We start from the raw sequence: 19,079 nt of genomic DNA on the forward strand, positions 1-19,079 counted from the left end.
AATATATATGATATACTAGCCCATAATATACTAACATATGTATATATTAGCATATTACAGAATTTGGTTGAAAAATAGTTTGTTGTGGATTTTTGTGTTATACTCATGAGGTATATTGTCTAGTAGTTTTCTTATAATGACTTTGCATGATTTTGGTATAAGTGTAATACTGTCTTCATAAAAGCCGTTGAGAAGTGTTCCTTCCTCTTCTATTTATTTGGAAGAAATTGCTTAGAATTGGTATTGTGGTCCTTGTGTATCAATTTTCTTTTTACTTTAAGTATCTATTTTAAAATTTTTCTTTAATTCTATTGGGTACTGTCTCATATATTTTGAAGTTTTGTTTTAGGTAAATTTACAGTTAGCAGTTTTATGTCGTCTTGAAAAATTAACCTCCTTGTCAATATATAATGTCTCCTTTTATCCCCTAAGTACTCCTGAAATCTGCATTGTTTGGTATTAACATAGTGAATTCAGATTTCTTTTGCTTAGTGTTTGTATGATGTATCTCTTGCCATTCTTTTACTTTACTTTCATATTAAATTAGATTTCCTGAAGACAACATATGATTGGGTCTTACTTTTATATAAAATCTGACAATCTCTCTTTTTTACTGGTGTGTTTGAACCATTCACATTTAAAATTGTCACTGATATAAATACATCAAATTCTACCATCTTGCTGGCAATTTTTTATTTGTCCCATTTTATTTTTCTGCCTTCTTTTGATCTGAGTATATGTTATAGTTTTATCTCCTCTATTGACATTTGTTTATGCTTCATTTGAAAATAATTATTGATTTCCAGGGTTTGCAATATAAAGTTTTATTTAATCTGAGTTTACATTTTAACTTAATTGTACTGAATCAAGTATAACGTGCAGACCTTACAATAGTATATTTCCAATTTTTCGCTCCCATGGTCTATGCTATTGTCAAAATTGTCTTTTTACTCATGCTGTAAACACATAGAATGTTGGTCCTAATTTTGCCTTAGGCAGGCAGATGTTAAAACAAATTAAACAGAAGGAAAGTTATAGATTTTATACTACCATGATTTATTCCATTCCTGACACACTTTATCTTTGTGTAGATCCAAGTTTCTGATTGATGTCATACATCTTTACCTGAAGAACTTCCTGAAGACTTACCAATATAGGTGTGTTCTCAAAGCAGTCCTTCCACTTTTCCTTGTGTGAAAAAAATTCATTAATTTAAAAACGTTATTTTTGCTAGATACAGAGTTTTCAAGATTGACAAGTTTTTTTTTTTTTTTTTCTTTTAACACTTTAAGAATATCACTCAATTGTCTTCTATTTTGCCTAGGTTTCTCACAAGGAATTCTGCTATCATCCTTACATTTGTTCCTCTGCAGGTAATGAACGTGGTTTTCTCCTCTGGCTATCTTCAAGATAGTTTCTTTCTCTTTGGTTTTTTGCAGTTTATGCTTAGATGTTCATTTTTTTTTTCTATATTTATCCTACTTGCTTTTTTCTAAGCTCTTGCATCTGTGGTTTCGTGTCTGTCACTAATTATGAGAAATTCTTGGAAATTATTTCTTCACATATTTCTCTGCCCGGCCAGGCATGGTGCCTCACGACAGTAATCCTAGCACTCTGGGAGGCCGAGGCAGGTGGATCACTTGAGGCCAGGAGTTTGAGAGCAGCTTCGTCAACATGGTGAAACCCCATCTCTACTAAAAATACAAAAATTAGCCGGGTGTCGTGGTACACGCCTATAATCCCAGCTACTCAGGAGGCTGAGGCCGAAGAATGGCTTGAACACTGGAGGTGGAGGTTGCAGAGAGCTGATTGGCACCACTGTACTCCAGCCTGGATAACAGAGCAAGAATCCACCTCAAAAAACAACAACAACAGCAACAACAACAACAAACCCCATATATACATATAATATATATGTAATGTTATATATAAAATATATTTCTCTGCCCATTTTTTTCTTTCTTCTGTTAGAAATCCAAAGATCCATATGTTAGTCTTTGATGTTTTTCTGGAGCTCTTAAGTACTCTGCTCTTTTTAATGCTCCATTTTTTTCTCTTTGCATTTTATTTTGAGAGATTTCTATCAACTCTCTTTGTGTTCACTTAGTCTTTCCTTGACTGCATTGAGTCTGCTTACTAATGAATCTGTCAAAAGGATACTTCATTTCTGTTACTATATTTTTAGTTTATAGCATTGCTATTTGATTATTTCTTACAGGGTCAGTATTTTTTGTATTACCTGTCTGATAGTTTATGTTTTTTGTCTTTCCCATCAGAGACTTTAACACATGCGAAATAATTATTTTAAATTCTTTGTCACCCAGCCATATCTGAGTCTGATTCTGATGGTTGCATTTTCTCTTCAGAGTTTTTTCTGTTGACTTTTTCAATAACTTGTGCTTTTATTTTTGAAATCTGGGCATCTTGCTCAAAACAGTAGATACTGAGGTAAATATGTTTTTGATGCTCAAAGATGAGTCCACCTCTTTTTTTTCCTGCCATGGATTAGTGTGGGAGTCTCATTAATCTAGACAGTAGTTGGGCTGACTTTGATATTTGCTGTTGCTATGGTTTCTCTGAGCACACCACAGTTTACATTCTTCTAGTGGTAATATGTGTTTAAGGTGTCGACTGGTTTATTAGCTGCTATTTTCTCATTGCCATCTCCTCCTTCTCTTTGAATGTTCTCTTACTGTTGCTCTCCAGAGAGAATCTGTCTCTTTTGTAGCCCTCCCAGCTACATCCCATTAGTATTTTCACTTGATGCTTATTAGCCTGATGATATAAGACAGGGAAGGAGGGTACTCTCAGATGTTCTGGTGAAGCCTCAATCTTTCATAGGTGCTGTACCCTGTTTCAGAGTATGGCCGTTACAAGTACTCTTGCCACTCCTCCACCTATAGTGCTGGGCCTATGATATATTCCTGCCTCTCCTCCATACATAATGCATTTTCTCCTTTGCTTCCTTCCCTAGCTGCTTTTTCTAGTACCCTAAAGCAACAATTTTGTTGCTCTTCCTCCCTTACATCAAGGCTTTTCTTCCCTAGGGGAGATAAAGGACAGGGGTCTAGTTCTAGTTCCTGCAGTGGTTACTTGTCCTCTCCCCTAGTCAGTGCTAAGAAAATATATTTTTCAGGATTCTCCCTGATCGTCCCTGTGAGTGCCTGGTAAGGTTTATGTAGAAAAGCTTACAAAGGGTGCACATTACCCTATATCTATGGTCCCCAGGTGCCGTATATCTATCAATAGCCTATAATTGTTATTTAGCGTTAAAAAATTTAACTGTATGTTCTTACCATATAAAGCATAAGTTAGCATCTTCCTCAGATGTGGAAGTAGTCAGATCCTGTCTTCACCTATGCAGACCTATTTCTCCCCAGATTTGGGGCTACATTTTTGCCGGGCAGCCTCAATTTTCTGGTGGTTTTAAGAAGTTATCAATGTGTAGTTTGTGTACTACTTCTTTGTTGGGAAGGTAGAAGCAATGCTCCTGCCAGCTCTCTAAATCCCTGTGCTAGAACCAGAACAACTAATTGTTGATGATTTTGAAAATGAGAGGTTCAAAGTCCACAGCATAAATATGATTAAAGATTGCCTCCTAACTTTCCTAAATCTATTTCCAATAGCCATGAAATTCATTTTGTACTGTTGAGTATGGCTGATATTAAAATTGACTAGAGTTTACTTTGCCGACCAGCACCCATTTAGGGTTCAAGTAGCAGAAATTCGATGGTATCAGTGTCTTGTTTTCCCACAACAGCATTAATGTGCTATATAAATCAGTTCTGTCAGTGGAGAATTCTTGCTGCTCCTTAAACACTGTCCTCTGTGGCTGTGCAGGTGTTTCTGTGTCTTTATGTAGTATAATCCTATTAGCATTGCCTGTGTAACACTTCACACATTTACCAGTTCTTTTTAGGTAAAGAACTCATTAATAATAACAAATCTGAACATTTAGGCATTACTATTTTTATTACTATTATTGTCTCTCTTTTACTGATCAAGGAACTAAACATTACATGAGGGGATCTACCTATGGTCATAAGCAAGTATCAAGTAGAACTGAACCCCTGACTTGCAGCTCCCATTTTGTTTCTCTAAGTTGCATAGTAAAGTTCTCATATAATTCATTCACTTGTTCATTAATTCAACACACATTTATTAGACATCTTCTCTGTTTATGACATATACTTAGACTGGGAACTAAAATTAGACTCCAGTCTTAAGCTCCTTGGAATTTATAACGCGGTGGAAAAAAAAAAACATGCCAAGTAAAACATTGTAATGGTATCTGTATTAGTTCATTTTCACACTGCCATAAACAACTTCCCAAGATGTGGTAAATAAAGGAAGTTTAATTGACTCACACTTTTGCATGGCTGGAGAGAAACTTACAATCATGGTGGAAGGGAAGCAGCCACCTTCTTGATAAGGTGGCAGGAGAGAGAGGTGAGTGAAGGAGGAACTTTCCAAACACTTGTAAAACCATCAGCTCTCGTGAGAACTCACTATTATGAGAACAGCCTGGGGGAAACACCCTCACAATCCAATCATCTCCCACCAGGTTTCTGGGGGTTACAATTCAATATGAGATTTGGGTGGGGACACAAAGCCTAACCATATCGGTATCTGATGTTGAAAGGAAGAACATAGATTTTGGGGCCACACAAAGAGCTATTCAAAGTCCTATTTTGTTACTTTCTAGCTAGGTGAGCTTAGAAAATTAGTTTACTTTTTAAAGCTTTTATTCAAATGAGACAGCAATTAGTTTTGCAAGATCTTTACCAGCACTGGGAATATATCCTTCCTTGCCCATATCAGAGGAGAGAGAAGGATGACCTCTTCCCTCAATCATCTAATAAAAGAACTAAGGTTTGCTTTGATTGGACCATCTCTGAAACAATCACTGCGGTAGAGGAAAAAGGTCAGTCCCTCATAAAAATGCATGGTTGTTGTCGCATTGGGAAGGAGTGGAATCAATGCTGTGGAGACACCCATTGTTGTTCTTCCTAATTTTTTCATCATTAGCAGTAGGGATTCTTCATATGCTTTCAGCTATTTCTTTTCTTCATTTAACATTATTGATGTTTCAGTTTTTCATTTCTAAGAATTAGGTAGCCTATATATGTGTGTGTGTGTGTGTGTGTGTGTGTGTGTGTGCATGTGTGTGCGCATATTTTTGTAGAACATTGTAGAGAAGAACTGATTCTCCCTTAAGAAAAAAATACTCATCAAGCCTCAGTGAATACACCCATATTGGTCTGTTTTCATGCTGCTAATAGTGATATACCTGAGACTGGGTAGTTTAGGGAAAGAAGTTTAATGGACTCACAGTTCCACATGACTGGAGAGGCTTCACAATCATGTTGGAAGGCAAAGCAGAAGCAAAGGCACATCTTACATGGCAGCAGGCAAGAGAGCTTGTGCAGGGGAACTCCCACTTATAAATCCATCAGATCTTGACACAGGAAATATTACAATTCAAGGGGAGATTTGGGTGGGGACACAGCCAACCCATATCAACACCTAAATTCCATAATAGTATCAATGGTGATAATATGTAATAATGTGACTACTTTTAGTTGTTTTTGTTTTTGTTTTTTTCTTTCCAGGTGTGGTTAAATCCGTGATTCTATACTGATCTTTATACATTATGAAAGTAGATTTTTTTTTTTTGCCACCTATTTTGTTCACCCTTAGGTGAGACAAGAATGCCAGCAGGGGCTGGAGTTGAGTATTTCCTGTCTCTTAAGTTGGTGAAGTCCTGGAAAAAACTGTCAGGCTCTGATAAAATAGTTTTCCTTGAAAAAAATGACACATTAAGAACAGGTCACGTTAAGAACGGAACACGTTAAGAACAGAATGCTCTCAGCATATTTCACAATGGTTACTTTTCCCCTTCCCCTGCCAGAAATATGAGGATATTTTTCTCTCATCTTCCCCGTGAGAATCTGGTAGGATTCCTGAGACGTCCAAGATCAAGGCAGTGGCCGATTTAGTTGTCTAGTGAGGGCTTCATCTTCTGGAAGAGAGGAAAACTGTGTGTTGACGTGCCAGAAAGCAGAAGGGCAAAAGGGACTCCATGAGGCAAGCTTGAGGGCACTTAGTCCATTCTTGAGGACAGAACTCTCATGATTCAACCACCTCTCAAAGGCCAAATCTCCCAATATTTATTGTGCTGGAGATAAAGTTTCAGCATGAATTTTTGGGCGAGACAAAAACATTCAAACCATAGCAGCTTCAATAAAGTTTCAGCATGAATTTTGGAAGAGACAAAAACATTCAAACCACAGCAACTTCTAACATTAATCCTCCAACCCCCTTCCCCACAAGAATTTCAAACTCCCAAACTTCCCTACACTGAACTCCCAGTAATTTGCAAATTATATAGTTTAAGTCCCCACTCCCCCCACCAACCCCCCTGTATTGGCTCTAGCAGAAGTTTTTCTCCTGGCCTTCTGCTCCAATAAATCATGATTCTTTGTATCTACCTGTCTCATGAATTTTGAGGGCAGTGGTTTGCCCCGTGACCTCAATTATCTGATGAACCTAAGAAAAGCTGTTGATTTTCAGTTTGTTTAAGGTTTTTCTTGTTGTAAGGATGAGAGTTATAACTTCTACGCTCCTTATAAGCTGGACAGGAAACTGGAAATCAAATTAAATAATTTTTCAAAAGATAAATAACTAGTAAGTGATTCTGATGTTGATCTTTTTTATAATCAAAAGGAAAAATTTACTTTAGTTTTGGTAAACACATGTCTTTCCTTATTATTAACTTGACATAAAGCTGTCTTATACCTTCACTTGAAGTACATGCCACCGCAGTCTTTACTGTACTTTATGACTTTAGTGAATTCAATATTGCAACTAGCAAACTTCACCAGTATACACAGTATGTAAGCAGATGTTGCAAAAATTAAGTTTGCTTCAAATTTGTTGGCAGTAATTTTGTTTTGGTTGCAGATCGCTAACATATGTGCAGTTAGGTAGAAATTCAGAACCAAAAGTATAGTTGTTTGGATTCCATACTTCTTAAAGTGCTAAGATTTGCAACAAAATTGACTCGTGTTTTAATTTGGCTGTACATCCTGGTGTTGGTTACTTAACTTCTCTCGGCTTCACTTTCTCACCTGGGAAATGGGGATAATAATATGTAACTCGAAGAGTTATTTTGAAGATTAAATAAGATGATATGTAAAGGGCTAAGTACAATGTCCAGTATACAGAGTGCCCCAAATTATTATCATTATTCTGCGTGGATCAAGAACAAGGTAAGAAAGGTTAGTTCATCTTGACAATCTGTAGTGTGGCGTGGGCATACTTAAGGACAAATCACCTCTCAGCTCCTGGAAGTATTTAAGGAAGAATATTCTCCTCTGAGGATGTAGCAAAGGAGATTTTTGCATTGGGTAAGAGTTAACTAGATGACCTGTAAGAGCCCATACAACTTTGAGTGTCTGATTTAATTAGAAAATGGCATCATTAGTGTTCTGTTTATATTTGAGATGTCAAATTTAATTACTGGCTTGAAGAATGGTTTTCTTACCTCATTACAGTTATTAGTACCTATTATGCCTTTCAGGGATTATTAATTGATTTGAAGTTTTCAAGTAGCATTCAGAGACACGTAAGATCATTGACTAGGCTATGAATTTTTTAAAAAATATAAAGTTCTTCTGATTCAGAGGTCTCAGAAATGTTTTGTGTTGCCAGCACAGATTTTTCTCCTAATTAAAATTAGTTTCAGCATGTAAGGACTGTACACATCGTGGTTTGGAAGTGATATTGCCAAAGTTAATTGTTTCAGGACTCTGTATAGAACATATGCTCTCCAGCAAGCCACACTCCCTACCATTCCCTAATGTTCTATACAGAGCCAGCTTTATTCATTTTTATTGCTTGCTTTTTCTCTCTGGGAATTTGAGTTTGCAACTTCCACTCTATTTTTTTTTTTATTGTTCCTATTCATTCTTTCCAGTTACTTAAATTGAAACTTTAATTTTTAAACGTAGTATGAATATTCAGGACAAGGACAAATTGGATTATATAAAAAGTTGTTGAACTTTCAGTGGTGTATTTTGATCTAATTTTCTAAAGACTGGTGAGATTTTTTAAAAAGAAATGATTCTATGTTCTCAAAGGGGGAAGGGCAGCAGCTACATTGTCAAAAGGAGCTAAATATATATACAAATATATATACATATACATATATATATAACTGTTACATCACGAGTCAATAAAAGCTCAGAGAAAGTTTGAAAAGAAGAAAAAGAATGAGCCTGAAAAGTTAGATCTATCCCTAGTTATATAGATCAAACTGGAAGAATTTGGCATTACAATGATTCAATAAAAGAGAAATATACTTAGGTGTGCTATCAAATAACTTCATGCATGTGGGTGTGAAAAGATGAGCTAAAAATTATAGATTGAATACAAAAACATCTGACTTTGGGATTGGGTTGCAAATTAAGCATACTGATTTGCACATTAAAAAAAAGTCCTAAAAAATGTATTTAGATGAAGGCCTTAAAACCAAAACAGTATCATTGTGAATAAAAGTTTTTTGAAAAAAAACCACAATATGATAAAGTGTGTCTACCTTGCTATGTTTTAAATGGAAACATTCTATAATCTCATGTACTATTCTTTGTTCATTCACTTGACATCTGGATTAATTAACAGTGAACACAATATCAATTTTATATTCTTGGCTCAAAATGTGTGAAGTCACTATAGTTCTAAATAGATAATTTATTTGTGGTATTCATATATCTTCTAAGAAAAATAGATTTTTCAGTAACAGATGTAAGTACACACTAAATATAGATATTTTAAAATATTGATGAAAATCTGGAATAATGTTTTAACTGTAATGTAATTCTTAAGTTATGTAAAAAAGAATTGACTCGTGGCTTTTGTAAGTAAATTTTACACAAAGTATGTATAGGCTACAAAATGATACAAATATGGTTGTGCTGCAACAACTGTACTTTTCATATTATTCTATCAATAGTTACATTAAATCCTATTTAAGAGGCTAGTTCTGGTGCATACACCTATTTGAGTTTTTTTGTTTTTATTTTTGAGACAGAATTTCACTCTTGTCGCCCAGGCTGGAGTGCAACCTCCGCCTCCTGGGTTCAAGCAATTCTTCTGCCTCATTCTCCCGAGTAGCTGGGATTACAGGTGCCTGCTACCACGCCCAGCTAATTTTTGTATTTTTAGTAGAGACGGGGTTTCACCACGTTGGCCAGGCTGGTGTTGAACTCCTGACCTCAAGTGATCCGCCCATCTCGGCCTCCCAAAATGTTGGGATTACAGGCATGAGCCACTGCGCCCGGCTGTATACACCTACTTTAAATGTAACTTCTTATAATTTTATAGACAAAAATCCTTCAATGAGCAATGGAAAGATGATTTTAAAAAAAGGTTGAATAGAAAAACAGCCGGCAACAGTAATCCATTTTGGATACAATTTTGGTTTTTATAAATAAGTCTGTAAAATATCAACATAAAGAGAGTAGCTTTTTTATGAACACAGCCACAATACTGAAAGTCAGTTCAAATAGTGAACATTTTACAATTCTTATGACTTGGGATTACACCCTTGTGGCTCACGCAGCATATGTTGCGTTGGTTTGATTTTACAATTCAAAGAGGAGGAAAATACAAAGTAAGTCATTTGGTTGTTGTTGTTTTTTTTTTTTTAAAATCTGTCATTGCATTTTTCTATGCTGTTTAGGAAATGCAATACAAAGTGCTATCTGAATATTTATGGGTATTTCAAATTTCATGTGTATTAAAATACCGGTATCATTAATAAAATGTTCACTTTATGTGAGGTAGTATCCAGAACCACCAGAACAACAAGAAATTTGTGATTAAAGCAGGAACACTATAAGGGATATTTACTAGCCCATATAAACATTTACCAGCTCATTCTGTCCCATGGAACTATAGTGAAAAGAACCGGCATTTGTAACTGCTGTCCAGTCTCAATGGTTGTAGACTAGTGCGGTAGGCAACAACTCTCATTTCTTCTGGCTTGAGGAAACAGTAAATAAATAACACATCAGAATTCTGCCGTCTTTCTAACTTCCACAGGCCAAAGACACATAAAGTGGGACAGAGTCCCTCTTTATACTAGCTGATCAAATAAACATGAAATCTTAAAAATATTATTTTTTCAAAATACATTCTGCAGTTTCTTCTATGAAGAAATTCCAGAGTGATCACTCTTTCCAGAAGGGAGTAAAAAGAAATAGAATCAGAATGATCTACCCAGAGAAAGTGAATGAGTTCTGAAGTATAGGTCTATTGGTACATATAAAGTAAGATTTTACCAAATGGAAATCATACTAATAAGTTTGTTAAAGCTGACCCTAAAGCGGTGTTACTGTAAAAGTTATATAATTGGAATTATTACCAAATTCTTACTAACTTCTTGATCTAGACCAAGCTTGTCCAACTCCTGGCCTATGGACTGCACGCAGCCCAGTATGGCTTTGAATGCAGCCCAACACAAATTTGTGAACTTTCTTAAAACATTATGAAATTTATATTATGCGTGCACCTTGTTATTATTATTAAATTTTTAGCTCATCAGTTATCATTAGTGCTAGTGTATTTTATGTGTGGCCCAAGACGATTCTTCTTCCAATGTGGCCCAGGGAAGCCAAAAGATTGGACACCCCTTATCTAGGCTATAGCAACAAGAGAGAAAATACACTAAATGTTTATTAAAACAATTATCTTGGGGAAGATGGTAAAGGGGAGATTCTTTGCTGAGAAAGCTTGAATTCTGATTACGTTTTTCAGTATACTTAAATTTGGTTAATAACATTTCAACATTTGATATACTTAACTTATAATAGGCAATATTTCCGTGTGGAATTCCTGTTTCCCTAAATGTGTTTAAATTAAGGCCAGGAATAACAAGTTTCAGCCAGTATAAAGAAAGATAGTCAGAGGATTCACTTAAAATAATGGCAGCCTGGAGTTTGAATTATCTTTTATTTATAGTTTTCCAAAAACAGTAGTATGAATTAACTGTAGTAAAGAAATGGAAAAATATACAAAAATATAAAAACTTTAAGAATACTTGAAATTTCAGCACCCAGAAAGAAGCTTGTTCATAGTTTAGTCTATTCCTTCTCATTGTTTAAAAATATATATTCATGGAAATATAAAAGCTGTATATTAATTAATGGCTGAGATCATACTAGATATACAGTATTGTTGACAATTGTCTAATGTAATTAAATATTAAACAATTAATGGCCCCATAATATTTTAAATTTGTAGATACATTTTATTCATTTCCCTATTCATGAACATTAAGGTTGCTTCCATTTTCTTACTCTTATGAATAGCTCTACACAAAAATAAGCATTCTTAAACATAAATTCTTGATGAAACCTTTGGGAATGTTCATGACAAAAATTTCTGAGTTATGTATCCAACAGTGTACTATTTGAAGTGTCTTGATCTATATTTCTCAGTTGTTTCTCAGAAACTTTGCTGCATTTAAAACACCTCCAGAGTGTATGAAAGTGTTCATTTCATTTTACTTTTACCGGAGTTGAGTATTATCAATTTAGTATTTGCCTTTTAAAAATGTCAATAAAACAATTTTTACTTTACTATTTTTATGTATATTTAGTAGTTACCTCTGTGAATTGTTCAAATGTTTTTGTCTTTGCTATTCTTTTTTTACAGAATTGTTGGTCTTTTAATGAACTTACAAGATCTCTTTACATTTTTTGACTGTTCAAACTTTGTTATATTTGGAGCAGCATTAAAACTGAGTTTGTGGTTTGATTTTAAGGTCTTTCATAGTGGAGTAAACACAAACCTAAAACTTACATCACATTTAAATAGATTTTTGTCTTTGTAATTTTTCCATTGATTTATATTTAGAAACTCCCTAATGTAAATGCAATATATATTTAATATAGCTATGAATCAGTCAAGAAAATATTTAGAAGGAAGGAAGATTGAAAATGGAAATATATGCCGTATCAGAGATTAAAGTAAACTTTTAATAATGCATTTAAGATAACAATGTAACTAAAATAATTACAACTAAAATAATGCTATCTTTAAATATATTATAAAGTAGTTAATACATTTGGAATTTAATATATTGTATGACGTGGGGAAATCTAGTTTAATCTAATCACTCATTCAGTGACTCTTTAATACCAGGCACTATTTTAAGTGCTGAGAATAGAGCTGGGACTAAAATAGACAAAAATTGCACACTGGTGGTATATATATTTTACTAATATCTAATTTTTTAATGGAGTGCTTAACCAATTTTCCAGCATCATTTCCTTAATATGCCTTTCTTTCTCCATTCATTTCTGAAGATTTTTCTCAATTATTATAAAAAGTAAGATCTGCTTCTGGGTAATGTTTTTCTTTTATTGATTAGACTATTGATACATAAATACAATTGCACATTTATACTACAATCTAATTTCTGACATGGTATATATTCCCTTCTGCAATCTTTCTTTTTCTAAAAAAAATTCCTGGCCTATTTATAGCCATTTATTTTCACTGAATAAAATTTAGAATCACTGATAGGATACTAAAGTGCTAGTGCTGAAATTTGGATTCGAATTCAAATTATTTCCAAAAGACAAGGAATCTTTACTCATCCAGAAACTTGGAAAGTCTTTCTTTTATTCACATCTCCATTTATATCTGTTAGTAAAGTTTCAACAAATTTTCTTCTTTTAGGTTTTATATATTTCTTGTTAAAGTTTTGCTTTATATTAGGCCGGGCGCGGTGGCTCAAGCCTGTAATCCCAGCACTTTGGGAGGCCGAGACGGGAGGATCAGGAGGTCAGGAGATTGAGACCATCCTGGCTAACACGGTGAAACCTCATCTCTGCTAAAAAAAAATACAAAAAACTAGCCGGGCGAGGTGGCGGGCGCCTGTAGTCCCAGCTACTCAGGAGGCTGAGGAAGGAGAATGGCATAAACCCGGGAGGCGGAGCTTGCAGTGAGCCGAGATCGCGCCACTGCACTCCAGCCTGGGCGACAGAGTGAGACTCTGTTTCAAAAAAAAAAAAAGTTTTCCTTTATATTTTAATTGCTCTTATGAATAGAAAATTTTCATACATTTAACAGTTGTTACTATATGAGAAATGGTATCTACACTTTTCCATTATGTCTTGTCAATTTGCTGGTCAACCTTATTAATTCTAAGAGCTTTTCAGTTCAATTTGTAGGATTTTCTAGACAATTTTGTATCAGCAATAATTGAAATTTTTGTTTCTTTTTTCCAGTAACTATATTCCTTCTTCATGTTTTATGTTTAATAATTGACTAAAATATCCAAACTTGTAATATCTAACCTTATTTCTAAATTTATTCCTAAAAACCTTGAATGTTTTTCCATTAAATAAGAAGTTGGCTATTAGATTAGGTTTGGTATTCTTGATCATGGTGAAGAAATGGTTATTTTTCCCAAGGTTACTAAAAGTTCCTGTGTTTTGGTTTTGTTCTTGGGTAGCAATTTATGGTAAAGTGATAGCCTTTTTCTTTTAACCTCTATTGAGTTTTGTCCCCTTAACTCATTGATGTTATATATAAGTTTCTTTTATTCTTGTTACAAATTCCACCTCGTTATTCTGAATAACTTTAGAAATTCACTGCTACATTAACTTTAGAAATGTTTGTATATATAGGCAAGAAGTGAGAGTGATCTATAGTATTATTTTTCTATCTGTGTAATGTTTAGGATCTATAACTATGATTAACTTGAAAGCTTTTAATTGTGTGTGTATGTGTGTACTCTAGAATTATTATTATAGCACAAAATATGCTCAATTACAGAAATTTGGAAAGAACTCCCCTGTGAAACTACTTTGGCAAAAGTCTCTTAGGAAGATAATTCTTCAGCACTTTGTCCATTTTTTTTCTAGTTTTGTTTTACTTTAGCAAGTACTTTTGGATGAAAATCAATGAGAACAGACTCAGAAGATAAGTGAAATAAATAAATATAGGAAGCACTTCTCTGGAAGAACATTTCAGTAGTTACATCTAAAATTATGAACAGTTGGGTTGGGTAATTTCTTTCAGAACTTTTCTCTGTACATCTTGTACAGGTAAGCAAGGAAAAATACAGCAATTAACTCACGCTGACAAGAACTAAAGGAAAGGTTGAATTGATTTTGATAGGGATTATAAGCAGTGGGAACATGAAGCCATGGTTTCCTGTGAACAGTCTAGTTTAGAGAGTTTGCAGAGCTAACTTGTGAAAGCTACTAAAATAGAATGAGAACCATAGAGTAACAGGAAAATGAGAAGCAGCACCAGAAGAGCAAGTGGGGTATGACCAAGAACAACTTTCCAGTTGTATTTGTATTATATTCAATAGTTAATTCATATTTGTTTTGTGCCCTCTCCTCTACTTTATCAACATTGTCATTATTATTATTATTATTATTATAATCATGATGTTGTAGGGACAATCTATGTAGTATTACAGATCCTGTATGTTGATTAATGTTTCATATATTTAATGACTATTACTCTGCGTACATTTCTATATAAGACATGGAGAATACCAAGGAAAATGATAATCACAATAATATATAGAGTATATTATACTTTACAAAACATTATTTTTCATTCATTCCTGAATTATAATTTGAGGATATAGTATAACCATTTATCAAGAGTGTGTTGAACAATAAGTCTTAAGGACTTGCCATTTTTAGTTGCTGAGGCCAAGGAAGGCCTCACAGAGGAAGGAGAATGTGAATAAGCCTTTGAGATAGATCATCCTACTTGGAAGGATTGTCTTTCTTTGGCACTAGTGTATCATTGAAAGATGTGGAGTAAAAGAGTGTCATGATAAAATGAATACTTAGGATCTAAAAGTCATGGATCTGAAAGTCGTGTATAAACATGAAGTATACAAAAGGAACGACCAGGGAAAGGCAAACTAGTTGAGAAGCCACTTTTATAATCTTGAGCAATGGTGAAGTGGCTCAAATACAGAAGCCTTGTGTTGGAGAAGAATATCACTGTTTTGTTGCATCAGAATAGTTAAATGGTTCTATAATGTCTACTGTTTCACAATTTGTATGGTGTAGAGTTTGGATTATTTAGAAACTGTTTCCGTGTCTAAAACATGGTGATCCTATGATTCAACGTGTAGTTTCCCTCCTCATTCTACACTGAAAAATAACTAAGGGAAAAAGTTATTTTTAGTGTTTTTGTCCTCTCAGAGTTTGGGACAGACCTTTGGGATAGGTCTTAGTGTTTATTAACAAGATGTCAAAGCCTTCAGTTATTACCTTCACTTCAGTCAACTTCAAGCAGTCAAACTGATGAATAACCAGAAAGCTGTTTATGATCCACCTGGTCATGGAGTTTAACATAATACAGAGAAGGTATGGCTAGCAATAGTACATTTATATAAGAAGTTTTATATTTGGATCCAAAAAAGTTTTATTCTTATCTAAGATGTTAACAAGGATTTAGACAATAAAAATTTGGATTTCAAAAACTAAAGCTAGACAACAATTTTTTTTTTTTTTTAAATTTAGGCTTATTGTTCCTCCCTCTACTGGGAATCCTACCCCTCATGCCTATCTCAGGTGGCCATAGAAATTGAGAAATAAAAGCAATAGAGGACAGAACCTTGTTTTCTGGGAAATAGACACAAATAACGTACACTACAAAAGAAATGGCTGTAGAAATGAAAGATGTTACATTAAACTAATTTTCATTCTCCTTTCTTGGACTCCTTATCCCTTTTTCATATCCCAGTTATTATATTTTTGATTCAAACCACAAGAAATATTTCCATGATGAAAACATAAATCAATTTTTAAAGACCTTTTAAAAATTAAAATGCACCCAACCTGTGAGAGTCGGAATGAATGACAAAGGTTTTCAGGAGCATTTAGGAAGTTCCAGGAAATATTACAAACTTCGGGCAGAAGTATCAGGTCATACTTTTCAGAGAGAAAAGAGGTTCAGTGTCCATAAAAGTTAGAAAAAAGTAAATGTTTTCAATGAACAAAGTGGTTGGAAAATATCAAGAATAACTTTTAAGCTTAAATTCCAGGCTACATTTTACTTTTTTAAAAAGTTATGACATTTGATAATTTCTCCTCTTAAATCTTGGTACTTGGCAGAAACAGAACTCATAGATGTCCTTAATTTAGAGATATTCCAGAGCCTGGATTTAGATGGGTGCAGTGAAGTTTGTAGTTTCACTGATAGAGAGATGTAATAAAGATTTGAAGGTAGCGGCTGGTTTCTTGGGAAAAATAGACCTCAGGCAAAGAGATACAGGACAAGAGATCTCAGGTCAAAAGAATGATGGTAGTCTTCCAATTATATTAAGATATATTTTATAAGAGGCTTTTATGTAGACAATTATATGTGGGAAGTTTAACTTTAAAGAAAGACAGACTTGGAAACAATGATAAAATGCAATTAATTTTATGACAGGTTTTGTCACGTTGTTTTTCTAAAGGTTAAATTAAATCCAAAAATATCACATTTGATATTTTGAAATTCTTTTGTCATCAAAATCAGTGATACTTACAGTATGAGTCAACATACATCGAGCTAATATTTTATAATATTTCCCTTATATGTGTATTATGTTATCAATACAATTATTCAGCTCTCCCCATGAATACTTACATGTTACTAGATGTGAAATGTACATGACAAAATATTTCAATAGACATTTGAGTGTATTTTTAAAGTGGGCATTTTTTTTTTTCTTGCTCGCTTTTTCATGTGAAATTTTAATAATGTAGAATTCATTCTTCCTCTGAAATGTAGCTAGTTCAAAGGTTTTGGAAAATTGAAGTGTTCTTTGAAGTGCTTTGAAATATTTTAAAAACGTCTTTCACGAACAAATTTGTTTTTTACAGACTGCTCTGCTCATTGACACACCAAGATACCACTTCAAACGTTACAGCAGAACTGTGGACAGGCAGGCAGCCACAACAGACAGGACAGTCTTGAGACAGACAAGCTGCAATCATGGGGAGAGGGACTTAAAAAAAAATCTCAGGAGTCTCTCAGACTGGAGGTGAAAAGTCACTCACCAAGTACACCAGGTTCTGTAACCAGAACCTATAGGCCCAGGAAGGTGCTAGAGATATTATGAAATATGCTGCTAGATCCAGTGTTTTCTGCAGCTAACCAGATTCTCCAAACAGAATATGATTTCTTGCAGCAGCATCTTTGAACTTGGAGATTAGCAATAACAGCTCTACTTATCAGTTAAAATATATTTTCAGGTACATTTGCAGTATTAACAATATGAGCTAAAATGAAACATTCTGATACTTTCCAAATAAAAAGACCTCTTTAAAAAAAGTTTTTAGAAATCCCATTTGATCCTAAGAAGCTCTCAATGCGTATTGATTGGGAAAGTATTTATTTAAAAACGAAAGCTATTAAAAATGTATAATACCTTCAATAAATTTCAATTTTGTTAGTCATGAGAATATTTATGGTCCTCTGAACTTGGTACGTACATGTTGATAACATAGTTTATTTAAACATTTCTTATAGCTTTGAACATCTTGAAATAGCATTGAGGTCCAGATTGTGGGGAAAAAATACCCTACTCTTTGTTCCCTAGAATTTTCTTTTTGGCTTTTACATTTAATCTTACAGATTTGGAATTTTCAACTATGGATATGGTTCCATTTACAAGTCTCTGACAAGAGATTTTATAAAGCAAATTATGTTGAAATGCATTCAATAGTTTACTTTAAAGAAATTTTTTCGTAAAATCTTTGGAAAATAAAGGAATATTTTATAAAGTGAATAATGTATATTTCCCATGATTGGCATCTCCCATATTGGGTACCAATTTAAGAACGTGTTTATATACAAAGATAGACACTTAGAAGATGAGAGAAAGGCCTTTAATACCAGTACTGCAATAACTTACTATCTGGCTGGTAGGAGAGTAAATGTAATAGATTTAGGATAATATGATCAAAGATTAAATGACAATTTAAATATTCTCACCACATTTATAAGTATTAGTTTGAAAAAAAAAAAAAAACACCTAGTGTTTGGAATAGAAAGGACTGGGACTCAGAAGTAGGAACTGGATCACAGAACTAGTTTCATCAGAAGAGAGTAAATTATGAAATATATTGACAACTTAAAAAGGTAGATGGGAAAAGAGAGGCAGATATTGAATTTGTACATTTGAGTCACTTACAAGGAGATACATAGGGTTCAATTTTAAAATTATTCAGTGGGAAGATAAATATTTTTAGGGTATTGATGATATTTACAATAAAAATTACCCATACTATCCAACATATGAATAAAAATGAGGAATCTTGGTCTGTCCTCCTAAAATCTAAGAAAGGCTGTGAATCCATCAATGGGAAATTTCTTTACTTAACTCAATGACATTATATAATAAGTATGACAAAGATGAAATGATATGAAAACTTAATTATTCAAAATTATTCTAGAAAAAATGTGATTCATCAAAAGAAACATAAACAGCTATCAAAGTAGCTATCAAAACTCAGCCACAGAAACTAAGAATTAACAGATCATTGATTTTAAACCACAGAGAGAAGAAAAAATGTCGTGTTACATGCCAAAAAGTGCCAAATATTTGAGGTGATGAATAATTAGCTTGATTTAATCATTCCGTGTTTTATTTAAAAATCATAACATCATTTTGTAGCCCTTAAATATTTACAACTATAATTTTCAATATATAATAATTTGATTTTTAAACCGAATGTTGTATTTACGCTCAGAGTATTGAAGACCTTCTTTCTTGGTGTTTATTTTTTAAATGTTATTATAGTTCTTAGATGCTCAAGAGGTAAAGTAAAAAATACCTCTAAGCATCCCATCATTATTAATTATGACAGTGAATTTAATGAAGAGACATTTTAAAATCAACACTCTTCTTAACCTCCATCCACCACTTGGCCAGCAAATTAAAGACCAGTCTTTTGTATTGTTGTTACAGTTGGTAATCAAGATAAAGCAACTCCTCAGAACCCTGCTGCTCTTAATGTAGGCTTATCTTTGATGGCTGAAGC

Source organism: Colobus angolensis, unplaced genomic scaffold (assembly GCF_000951035.1).
Source record: "Colobus angolensis palliatus isolate OR3802 unplaced genomic scaffold, Cang.pa_1.0 Scaffold180, whole genome shotgun sequence".
In the NCBI taxonomy this organism is placed as follows: Eukaryota; Metazoa; Chordata; class Mammalia; order Primates; family Cercopithecidae; genus Colobus; species Colobus angolensis.